The following is a 12,452-nucleotide window of genomic DNA, read 5'->3' on the forward strand; positions in this document are numbered from 1 at the left end:
TAAGAAAAAGTATGCCAATAATTCCCGTTTTTTTTTACCATTTTTCACCGTGGAAACGAAAAATTGACCGTTCGACTTTTTTAAAAAATAATCCCTGGTAGTGCTAACTTGATGCCTACATAGCACTACCACTCTAGTAACTTTTGAGAGGGTGGGTGAAAATGAAGAAAAAGTATGCCAATAATTCCCGTTTTCTTACCGTTTTTCACCGTGGAAACGAAAAATTGACCGTTCGAGTTTTTTAAAAAATAACCCCTGGTAGTGCTAACTTGATGCCTACATAGCACTACCACCCTAGTAACTTTTGAGAGAGTGGGTGAAAATTAAGAAAAAGTATGCCAATAATTCCCGTTTTTTTACCGTCTTTTACCGTGGAAACGAAAAATTGACCGTTCGACTTTTTTAAAAAATAACCCCTGGTAGTGCTAACTTGATGCCTACATAGCACTACCACCCTAGTAACTTTTGAGTGGGTGAGTGAAAATAAAGAAAAAATATCTCAATAAATATCATTTTCTTATATTATGTTTTCTTAAAAAAATTTACATGTAAAAATTAATAATAATATTCACTTATTTGCTACATAAATTAGCAGATTAGGTTGGGCCCTAAATTTTGCGTCGCATATTTTAGGCTTATCGGATAAGTCATCGTACATCATCCATTTTCCTCTATTTCGATGACAAATAGCCGTATAATGTCCTATGGATTTTCTTGTTTGGACCAATGGTCCTGTGTAATTTATTATGCCGGCAAGTTTGTACTCCGACTCAATTGCTCGATTTTCTAGGGTTGTAGGGATCCTATCTAATGGTATGCTTGTGGAATCAAACTTTTCGAATGCGAGAAATTTTGCTAAAAAGAGAGATGATAGTCTGTTATTAGAAACTTCTATCAACTGGCTTTGTTTAAATAGTTGGGGAGTTCCAAACCAAAACGCAATAAGTATCTCGTAAAAAGTTTCTAGATAAATGAAAAAAAAAAATATGTTAAGTGAATCTAGAAATTGTATGAAATTATTGCGTTTTGTAATTTTTAAGAACATACCACATTGGCTAAATCGTCTCCTTTTCACAACTCATAAAAATTTTTAGGTAGATTTTAGGAAGCTAAGTTGAATCCTATCAATAGCCCTATTCATTATCAGTTAATATCTCAATGAAAAGACGTTACCTGCTTTCTCTATTTCGAGTTCTTCTTCATTTCTCCCTTGGCAGGTAGGGCACGGTTTCCGTTTCCTCGGTATAATGGCATCAAAGGCATTTACATGAAAATATCTCAAAAAAAAAAGATATTTTTAATTTGAAATAGAAAAGACGTTAACTGCTTTCTCTATTTCGAGTTCTTCTTCATTTTTCCCTTGGCAGGTAGGGCACGGTTTCCGTTTCCTCGGTATAATGGCATCAAAGGCATTTATTGAGTCATCGTCGCTTATTGATGTCATTATGATATTCATTTTTCGTCGTAGACATTCTCCACGGCATTTGGACGACTGCACAAAACTGGGAGTTTGTGCAAATATTTTCGAAAATAAATTTCCAACGTTAAACTGGCAGTCCATGTTTATAATTTGATTTTGAATTGCCCTAACCCCCAGAATTTCAGCAAGGACTTCAGCTCGCAGAGCATAGGTTTTAGCAGAGATGCCTTTATCCAGTATATGACTTACTAGGGAAAATGAATGGTTTTGCGTCTTGTTTTCCCGTATGTAGGCCTCGATTTGTTGGCGGTCTGTTGCTGCGGCCAAAAGAATTTGTAAAATGCTATCAAAAGCACATGTGTTTCGCAGTGACATTTTACATTTATTGATTTCAACGAATTTCAATCCCATGGTGTTGCCGTTTTTTAGAATTGGTATTTTGCGGTGCTTTTCAAAAGCCATTCTTTCTTTTACGGTATTTTTGTTTTCGCCAAAATACATGGCCGTTCTCCGTTTTTTGGAGGGATCTGCTTGACCCCTCCAAGTCTCCTTCTCCTGTAAATGGAGCCGTTGGTTTTTTTGTCCTCAAAACACTTTATGCACAGCCTTTCCTCACCATATGCTTCCTCATTTCCCACTGGTTTTGAACATTCTTCAAGTGCATACACTTTTGTAAAGCATAAAATACAGCAGTGAGCACCATCTGGAGAGTCTCCTGCAATACAGGCTGGACAATCCTTGTTTGCATCAAACGTTAAATATTTTCGTTTATTCGATACAGGTGGCTTAATATTTTCCTTTTCCTCTTCAATATCTTGTTTTTTTTGCTCTCCATTCATCTTCAATTAGTTTTCTTTCCGAGCCGTCAACCTCATCAAAGTCGTCACCAAATCCAAACTCATTACTTTTTTGAATGTTGCTAACATCTTCCAGCGAATCTTTGGGATGGGTGTGTGTACTTTCATTACTCGATGCATCAGAGGAAAATTCTTTATTATGCTGGTAAGCTTTCATTCCCTCAGCTGCTCCGTCTTTCATTATGTGTGCTTCAAATATTGCTAATCTTCCTTCGTCTTGCTTTATTAATGTTTGAACCAAAAGGTCTACTCTAAGCGGTTTTTTTATTTAAAATATGATTTTTAACCATATTAAACTCTCCCTCTACTGCTGCACTCGTCGCTGGAATTCTTCCATATCCAAAAGAGTTATGGCAAACATTTCCGCACAGAGCAATAGTTTCAATTTTTGATAACAGTCTGTGCGCTATTTCGGGGCAAGACCTTGCATTGTCATTTTCTCCTTCTTCCTTTTCTAAAATTAAACGCACTTCCGACTAGATATTGGTTTTCCATTCATGCCAAAATCCTCGATCACTGCTAATTTTTACGTCAGATATATCAACCAATTCTTCGAGGGCTTCATCAACTGCACACTCTTCTTCACTAACCCGGTGAATAATATTTCGAATTTCGATAATGTCGATAATGTGTTTCGTTTGTGGATATTTCCTTAATAAAGGCTTCTCCTGCGCGGAGTGTTGGTGTGCCATCACCCATAGTTTCGCTTTGAGCTATTATTAAAATTGCCTTGATTATTTTTCTAGCGACTTCCAAGTCGACGGTGATGATCAGCATTCCAATACCGGCAAGATAAAAGGTTTTAATCCTTGGACGGACAATTTTTAAAAAATCGGACCAGCCCTTCATGAAATGGTTTGCGTCTATTCTAACGTAGACATTGGCTGGATTTTCCCCTGGCAGGCAAGCATTCGCGTATTGTTGCAAAGTCGCGAACGGTGAAAAACTCCAGATTATAGCATTTAGTAAAGCCTTCGACTCATCGCAGACCTATATGTATGGAAAAGAAAATGGTCTGATCATTGTAAGTCACTAACTTTGTCTGCCTTGTATTAACATTACACTTTTACAGTGGCCTAGTTTCCTTTGTTTAAAAATTATCGAACATTACAATCTTCAGGTACTAGTCAGTACTCCACTCTTCTAGTATTGCCTACATAACCACTTTGTGCCTCCGTCATTTTTTAACAGATTTTAGGTTAATTTTCGTAAGTAGAAATATATAGGGCCCAGTGGCTGCGGGACATGATTTTTGTTTTCGATGAAATTCAAATATGTTGTTTATTGGTCGATTTGATTTGACACGTATTTTTTCTTACGGCCCAAACAAAATTTTTTTTACGAGTTTTAGGCAATGCAGTTTTTTCGTCCAATATCGATTTTTTCATCATTCTCAGGTTTTTATTTTCGATTACGATAACTTTACAAAAATCAACCGATTGCGATTTTTTTTAATTTCAGAAGAAAAAAATCGCATTTTGAGAAAACGAATTCCGAATATTTGTTCATATATTTTTTTGAATTTAATAAAAAACGCAATAACAATTATAAACAATTACCAACGATCTTGTCAACCTCACCTTCGAGCGGCGAATCCCGTTTCACTAACAGACGAGGCTCTGGCGACCCCAAGCTCCTCATGGAACTTGGGGGTGGGGAGGGAGGGATGGCCTGAAGGTTTAATGTGGCCATATAAATCGTTCCCGAGATGGTCGGGCCAGCACCTTAATGGTGCTGTGTTACCGGAGCGTATCGGATCTGTATCCGACAAAGGACCATCACATCGATAACACTCCCCAAAGCCTTCGGGGAGTAACCTAATCGCTACAACAACAACAACAACATCTTGTCTGATAGCTATGACAAGTACAAGTATTTAAAAAAAAAATCGTCGCAATCGGTTGATTTTTGGTAAAATTATGCGGAATTGAAAATAAAAAACCTGAGATGATGTCTAAAACTCGTAAAAAATTGTTATCCTTCGGCCACTCATTTCTTTAGAAAGAGTTTTTATTTTCATTTTAAAAAGCCTTAAATGAGTCTAAATGTTGCACCTGCGATTGCGGAATCGCCCTACTTATACATCGGTTTCAATACGACAGCTAAATCTTCCTGCACACGAAAAGTGTTGTTGTTTAATAATTTTCTGTTTATACTCAAAATAGACTATTCTTTTAGAATGTTTGGAAAAAAGATTTTAAGAACCAAAAATAAAAGGCGTCGTCAAACTTTGAAAACCAAAACCATTTTATATAACTTTAAACATTTTTTTTATTTCGCAACATTGACAGGTTAATATATTCCAAAAATTCAATCCTTCAGCTTTCTAAAACCATCTAATCTAATATTGGTAAGTTAATGACGGGCCGGCGAGTTTTTGAATGAGGCAAAGACACAAAAACAGTTTTTTGACTACAGCTTGAAAATTGTGTTGTGTTAACTTGAAAATTTTTTTTTGTTGTGTTGACGCCTTTAGAACGCGATATATTTAGAACGGTAAAAGCTACAGGGACGTGGTTTGGTACGCATATTTTCTATTGAAATATCAAAGAATTTATGGGAAATATTTGATATATAAAAAGTGGGCGTGGTTACAAACCGATGACGTCCATTTTTAGTGGAAATCTTTCTCGAAGCTAGCAGAACTGGTATACCAAATTTTATTACAATATCTATGTATGTCACGGCCGTAGCCAGCAGTGAACATTTGGGTGAGCTCGACCAATTTCGAGTGAGCTAAAATTTTTTCTAGTAAAAATCGTAACAGTTGATATTAGAAGGCACCTTGTTTATTGATGAAGTCGTAAATCGAATGACTACATATCAACTTATTTCAAAAATGCATATTAAACGTTAATAAAGTTGTATTTTCCTATTTTTGTCGGCAAATTTACGCAAAATATCATCCATTTTTAATGAATTCAATCTCTTTTTTTCAAAAGCAAGAAATGAAAGATCTTGTAGCCGTTGATCGGTCATTGTTGAACGCCGAATCGCATCTATTCTTGAAAGCGCAGAAAATGATGATTCGTTGATTGATGTACTTCCGCCAAATGTCTCGATGGCTTCAAAAAGGCAATACGTTGTTGGAAATGCACTTTTGACGGGAAACAATATTTGAAGAATACTTTTGTCATTCGATTCAGGTTTATTTTTCTCATTAATGAGAAAAGTTTTGACAACAGAGAACTCTTCTCGTGATGGCAATATTATTTGAAGTTCAGCCAATGTCGAAATTTTCATCCAAAAAGTTGTTTGCAGCTTCGACTACAATCAGGATATAATTATTGTTTTCGAATCATTCATTCATTTCCAAAATAATCGAGTCAATTATTTCGAAATAAATGCGCTTTAATGAAGAATGTTTATCAATAGCACGTTCACCCATAGTAGAGAATACAACGGACTCGCTTAGTAGATAAGATCTATGTCGAATTCTTAACGGTCTCGGAACCGGCGCATATTCAACGTCATCAAGTTTTTTTTTTGCTGAGCCTAGAAATTCGGAAAAAGATTCATCAGTTCGTAAAGCGCTTACTTTTTCCTTCACCGCCTTAATTACAGGCATTGCTAAAAGCATATCGTCTGCACCAAGATCATGTCCTGCTCCATCCTCTATTTTTATCAACGAATTGAGTAGGTTATCGAAGTTATTTTTGATTGCAAGTATTGCTTTATAATGACCTGACCAACGTTGCTCAATAAGCAGAGGAATTTTTGCTCCTTCATACAATTTTCGAACTTTGAAGCGACTGAAAAAATTGTGAAGTTGTTTGACTTGATCAAAGAAAAGTCGGGATTCAGAATTATTTTTCACGATTTCCACAACGACAAGATGAAGGTGATGATTAATGCAATGTACATATGGTATTTTGCGATAAAAATATATCTGCATCAAAGCCTGTAAACCGCCCAATCGACCACTCATTACCGCTGCTCCATCGAAACACTGGCTCAAAATCTTTTTTACAATCTACTGCAAGCTCTTGCAAGCGATCGATGATCAGTTGGCAGAATCCTTTGGCTGTGATATCATCAGCTTTTTCGAAAGAAAGTAGTGTTTCGGTTGGTTTTCCATCAACAATGTATCTAAATGCAATCGAAAATATCTCGTTCCCATTTCTATCTGTTGAACCATCTGCCATTAGTGTTAAATATGAAGATTCATTTAGCTCTATGACAATTTACGAAGACAATTTGCAATAATGTTGATAATTTCATTTTGTATCTGAGGCGATGTATAGATGGCATTTTGGGCATAGATTCCTGACACTTTCGCAAATGATCATCTTTTTCGAGCATGTGTTGGAAGAAACTGTTGAATAGTCCCAATTCTTCATTCTCGTCGTTGTTCCAATTATCACGGTAAGGCAGCTCGTTCTTTGCCAAAAATAAAACAGTTGAAACAATTTCCTTAAAATAGTACCGTCTCTTTTCAAGCACAGTATCATTAAGAAGGCTTGATATTTCTTAATTTTTTGCAATTCTTTGCGAATGCAGCTTCCAAGCAAGTATAGCATCAAGATGTGTGTTACTCGTCTCATGCTTTTTGAAACCCTGTCTTTTGGCGAGTGCTTTCGACCAAAGTTTATATCCGTAAGTACAAAAAACGTCACTTGGATTCGTAATGGCAAACTGACGACACGGGAAACAGAATGCAGCATCTTTTTGCTTGGAATACTCAAGCCATTGATATGCATTCAACCATTTCAATTGAAATGATCTGCCATCCCATTGTTTTGGAAATTTGTATTCTTCTAAGCGATGCTCAAGCTTTGTTGATCCCTTTGGTGAAATATCGGAGGGAATGACATTAGTTCCAGATGATGTTGCAATTTCTTAAATAAAAAAAAAACATATGATATTACATCTGCCGATTGATATTTAAGCTTAATCGATTACGTGAAAGCCACTCACGGTTCAAAGATAATGAAATATTGGCCATTGTTGACGACGATGATGTTATTGTTGCTGTGACTTGAGTTGTTTCGATCTCTATATTTTGATTTCCAGTTTCTCGCACTATTAGTTCCACATCTGAATTTTGATTCGCTGGGTTAGCATTAGAAGAATTTGAGCTACCATCGGACCATGAGCAATCTTCAAATCAATTGCCAATACCACTTTCATTTTAAGAAATCGAAATGCATTCGTATGTAAATTTCCATCAATAATATTCTTACCAAAACAATAATCCAATTTTGGTTGCTTTGTTAGCTGATTCAATTGATTTGTATTACGTTTACTCATATTTGTAACGTTTATTGTATTACTTCTGTCCTTTTCTATGTATAAAATACCGTAGTTCACAATATCTAGTATACATTGCACATATACATTGTATAGCGTACGACATTGTATATCCTTACTAGTAGCGCAAGTAATAGCTGATTTTTTGGAACGCGCAAAAACAACAAAAACAACACAGGGTGTGTTCAATTCACCACGTAGCACGTGTCAGCTGATTGTTTTCATACATGACAGTGTTGCCTATAAATACGTTTGTATGATGGGTATGGATCGTTTGCAGTTGTTTTACAAATATACCTAATAAGTTGTCCGAATAATGTTGAAATAACCTGTAATTACTATAATAATATTTTTTTTCAAATCGATTCTAGTCGGAAATTTAGAAATATTTCAATACAATTTTAGGGTGAGCTCGACCAGTTTTTGGGTGAGCTCAGCTCACCCAAGCGTGCCTCTGGCTACGGCCGTGATATATGTATATTAAAATAAAAGTTATTGCAAAAATATATGTGAGGATGAGCTTTCGGACGGATAGGCCGACGGATGGATGAGATGCGCAATGTTGGCTTTGAACATTTTTCTGTTGAGGCAGCAGATCGCCTCAACAGATTTTTTTCTGTTGCCCCAACAAATCTGTTACCAATACAGGTTTTTTACCATGTGGTGGTTCTCAAGATATTAAGAAAAAAATTAAGCAACTTGGTTTTTTTTAATATTCGCACAGCTCTGCAATTTTGAATCTGAGTTTTCATCATAAGCCTTTTTCAGATTTTCTAAAGAATTGAACTAGTGTATGTCATTGCAAAGTCCAATATAATTCGAAGTCTTTTTCGATACAAATTTATGGTCAGCCTACCTATTAGCCAAATTTCGTTATTTTTGAGATATGAATTTTTGAATAATAAATATTTTGTTTCGACATATATTTATGCAATACATATCAGTAGACGAGGTGATCATTGCCAAATACTTCAAAATAATAATAGTACCACATTTATTATTGAAAACATTAAATATTTGTTATGTTTTATTATTTAGCATATCCTCCATTTCGTAGGAATAGCAAGCGTAATCCAAAGCGGGTGGGTGAATAAAGATGTAATTTCAAGCAATAACGGTATACGTACAATTTGTATAGACTCCTACGATGTGAAGGATTTGCTAAATAATCACTGTAATTCCGAGACACAAAAAAATTGAATGTTTTCAATAATAAATGTGATATTATTATTATTTTGAAGTATTTGGCAAAGATCACCTTGTCTACTGATATGTATTGCATCAATATACGGCGAAAAAAATGTTTATTCTTCAAAAGTTCATATCTTCAAAACAACGAAATTTGGCAACAGTCATAAATTTTGAAAACAGTCATAAACTTTTACTAAATGCTAAAAAAAAATTTTTTTTTAAGTTGCATGCTATTGTTTATAATCTGAAAGTGAAAGTAATAGCGAACATTTCAAAGAAAAAATCATGAGAATCGATTAATTTTTGAGAAAGTTATTGACAGTTGAAAAAATAGGTGAAAAAATATTGCTTGCATTTTATGGAATTCAATTGCCGATAAATACGAAAAAACAATTTTTTGAGGCAAAAAAAAAGAAAGTCATGTCCTGCGCGGACCGTTTGTCTTGAAATGGAATGAGCCTATATAAAAATAAATTTTGTTCACGCGTTGTATGAAAAAAATGCGAACATGCTTTGAAACAAAAATTCTAAAAAATCAACGGTAATTCTCACCTACTTGAAACTTGCACATTATTACACTACAACTCAACGAGCCATAAAACTTTTATTTCTAAATTTTAAAAAAATTGTAAATAAAAAGTTTGAAAAAATTCCGAAAATTTTATCAACTTTTATGAACATTGTGTAAGCGGCTGCAGACTCCATTAGTGCCCCAATAACGATTCCGGACGAAATATAAGAGATTTTTTTAATTGGTGGAGATATTAGTGGACGGATCCTCTTGTTAAAAAAATTTTTTATTGTAACACTTGAGTAATTTTTTGGTGACTTTGATGCATTTTTATCACCAGGTGGGGAAAAAAAGTCAGAAAAGTACCAGAAGTAAATAAAACTGAATATTGAATTGAAATATTCATTTTATGAATTTAGGAGGCTTCCTCTAGCAAACCTTATTTATATTTTTTTCTAATCATGGTGAACTAATGGAAAATTGTACCGTCTAAGTTTTAAAATTTTTATTTATGTGCCATCTGTTAAAGTTCTAACTTATTTTAAATGAAAATTATTAAAACCTAATAAATAAACAGAATTCGCGACAATACCGCTTTAAAGGGTGTCCCTATTATTTTTCACATAGCTGTTTTCTGATTTTTATATCGCACCTCGAATGCAAGACCAACATAGCTCAAACATTTTTTTGAACTGAATCAGATTTTTTTAATTTTTTTTTAATAAACTGGTTCATTTTATCATGTGATTAATAAACATATGTGATAATATAACTTAAAATAAAAAAACCGCTTTAGAATCTCACATGGAAAACTTAAAATGTCGGTGATTTTGATTTTGAGTTATGTTGGTCTTGCATTCGAGGTGCGACAAAATCATTATATTGTTGGGCACTTATTTTTACCACAAACAAGATTAAAGTATTATATTAGATTATTGTTTACGGTTTTACTTATGTATATTAAAATTAAATATATTTTTGATGTAAAAATTAAAAAAAAAAAAACACATATCTACAATTTAAACGAAGTAAGTATGGAAGTAATATTTCACTTTACTAAGGATACTCCTCACTATTTCTTTTTGAAATCTGGAACTGAGTACTTCCGATATGACGACTTACCTGAGCAGGTGCCGTTTATTCCATCACGATGAATGTAATGATTTTTGAAATGAAATCCATGTTTCATTCGCGTTTCGTCGTAAATTTTTTTTGCAATGAGTTCAGTCCATTCTTTTGGTTTCAAGATAGTATATTTGCGTAAACGTTGTTTTTTTTTTTTAATTTTAACTTTTCCTTCAATAAATACGACGTTTCGCTTAAGAGTTCAAAAAAAGCACCTTTTTTCACAGTAACGGTAAAAGTGAACACATTTGGCACTTCATATTCTACTACGGACTCATTTGTTGTATCAAAGAGTTGGTTTTTACTGTTATCAATAATCGACGTATAAGGTTGAATACCGAGCAAAATATTGCGAAAGGGTTGGCGGCAGTCCACCGCAAAGGAGTGCAGCGGGGTAGGTTTTAGCCTATTCTCTAATTCCTCCTCTGCAATTTTTTCCAAATTGGATTGGGCAAAGGAACGATGCGATCGGTCGGCACTAAATCATTTTTAAACTTTGTGAAAACTTCGGTCAAAGAAACTTTACCGAAAATGGCGGTTTTTCCGCGAGCGAGGTTCTGCATTTTCACTTTTCAAATCCGTTATTTTATGAACGAGCTAAATGTGTCGACGTCAATGATTTCACGATTAGTAAGATGCTGGCTATTGAAAACTACTTTGGCAAAATGTAACACTTATATTATATGTATATAGAAACTTTAAGTCCAACCAATTGTCTTTAGAAAAATTAGCCACATCTATTCACGCGAAGATACACACACATTTAATATGCATTAGCATTGAAATTGAGCATGATCCATCACAAATATGAAAAGCGAAATGAAAAAGAGTAGAACTTTGCTATGCAAAAACGAAACAGATATTTGTCTAGTGCCAGAATAGCTGGCGCCAGCGTGGTTAAGAAGCTTGCTTATGTATGAACACGTGCATGAGCAGAAGTAAAAATAAGAATAGATATTTGCAACAAGAAAACAGCTATTTTTCAAGAGCCACAATAGCTGGCGCCAGCGTGTTTAAGGTACTTGCTTATGTATGAAAACGCGCATGCACAGAACTAAAAATAAGAATAGATATTTGCAAGAAGAAAAGTGTTATTTTTCAAGCGCCAGAAAAGCTGGCGCCAGCGTGGCTAAGGAACTTGCTTATAGTTTCTATATGAAAATGTGCACGCGCAGTACAAAAAAATAGAAAACTTAATACATATATCTCAAAAGCTAATATGGTGGTTGTGCTATTTAGGCATCAAGTTAGCACTACCAGGGGTTATTTTTTAAAAAAGTCGAACGGTAAATATTTCGTTTCCACGGTGAAAAACGGGAATTATTGGCATACTTTTTTTCTTTTTCACCCACCCACTCAAAAGTTACTAGGGTGGTAGTGCTATGTAGGCATCAAGTTAGCACTACCAGGGGTTATTTTTAAAAAAAGTCGAACGGTCAATTTTTCGTTTCCACGTTGAAAAACGGTAAAAAAACGGGAATTATTGGCATACTTTTTCTTAATTTTCACCCACCCTCTCAAAAGATACTAGGGTGGTAGTGCTATGTAGGCATCAAGTTAGCACTACCAGGGGTTATTTTTTAAAAAAGTCGAACGGTCAATTTTTCGTTTCCTCAGTGAAAAACGGTAAAAAAACGGGAATTATTGGCATACTTTTTCTTAATTTTCACCCACCCTCTCAAAAGTTACTAGGGTGGTAGTGCTATGTAGGCATCAAGTTAGCACTACCAGGGGTTATTTTTTAAAAAAGTCGAACGGTCAATTTTTCGTTTCCACGGTGAAAAACGGTAAAAAAACGGGAATTATTGGCATACTTTTACTTCATTTTCAACCACCCTCTCAAAAGTTACTAGGGTGGTAGTGCTATGTAGGCATCAAGTTAGCACTACCAGGGGTTATTTTTTAAAAAAGTCGAACGGTCAATTTTTCGTTTCCACGGCGAAAAACTGTAAAAAAAACCGGGAATTATTGGCATACTTTTTCTTAATTTTCACCTACCCACTCAAAAGTTAATATGGTGGTAGTGCTATGTAGGCATCAAGTTAGCACTACCAGGGGTTATTTTTTAAAAAAGTCGAAATGTTAATTTTTCGTTTCC

Source organism: Eurosta solidaginis, chromosome X (assembly GCF_040869045.1).
Source record: "Eurosta solidaginis isolate ZX-2024a chromosome X, ASM4086904v1, whole genome shotgun sequence".
Lineage (NCBI taxonomy): Eukaryota > Metazoa > Arthropoda > Insecta > Diptera > Tephritidae > Eurosta > Eurosta solidaginis.